The sequence below is a fragment of the Schistocerca piceifrons genome, chromosome 7, assembly GCF_021461385.2.
Source record: "Schistocerca piceifrons isolate TAMUIC-IGC-003096 chromosome 7, iqSchPice1.1, whole genome shotgun sequence".
NCBI classification, from domain to species: domain Eukaryota; kingdom Metazoa; phylum Arthropoda; class Insecta; order Orthoptera; family Acrididae; genus Schistocerca; species Schistocerca piceifrons.
In genome coordinates, this window is record NC_060144.1 from 491,553,737 (window position 1) to 491,554,705 (window position 969).

The window sequence follows — 969 nt, forward strand, 5'->3', positions numbered from 1 at the left end:
CTTCTATTCCGTCCATTAGTTTCTCAACAAGTGAAGTAGACCATTTTAATAAAAATTTATTATACTTTAATTTTTGACAATACTTGGTTATAACAGTCAAGTAACTAACTACTGTGTGACTGATGGATGTATGGAAAGCAGATGTAAGTCTTAAGTCTGTAATTAGTGGAAGTTTAATTTTAAATCTTGTACATAATCTGACTGTTCTTAACTGAGGATCACTGTAATGAATAATTTACTTTAATTATTGACAATACTTGGTTGTAATAGCCCTGAAACTAGCAAATGTCTGAATCATGGATTGAATGAAAGCAGATGTAAGTATTAAACCTGTAAATATTAGAAGTTTAAATTTAATTCATGTACATAATTTTACGGTTTATTGACTGAGGGTCATTAAAATTATTGAAACTCCAGTTTTTCTAATTACATTTTTGTAATGTGTTTATATGACATGTTCCACACCCAGGAAGATTCCCTCTTTTATGGGTCTATGGAATGAATAATTAATCTAATCTAATCTAATCTAAACAGGTTATTAGTATTTTTCCCTCACATCAGCTTTTCTGCTACATTGGAAAACTTGTTAAATGGTAGTTTAATACAGTGAATCTATTATACTTCTTGAAATGTGGCTTTACACATGAATGTTGTGTCTTGCCTATTCGTCGAATATGGGGTGCCTATTCGTCGAATATGGGGTGCCTATTCGGTGAATATGGGGTCCTAGGAAACCTGCTTTCCAGGATCACTAGACAACAATTCAAGCAAATCGTATTAATGAATGTTATTCACAGAAAATAAATGACAATACTTAACTCTGAGATATTCACAATGATGTGTCACAAGCAAAGGGCGTCATGCAACATAAGCAATCTCTTCATTATATACAATTCGTAATACAAGAGAAGTAATACAGTTCTTCAGTTGCTGCTATACAAGTGCCTATTCTTGATGCTGCTGCAGAAA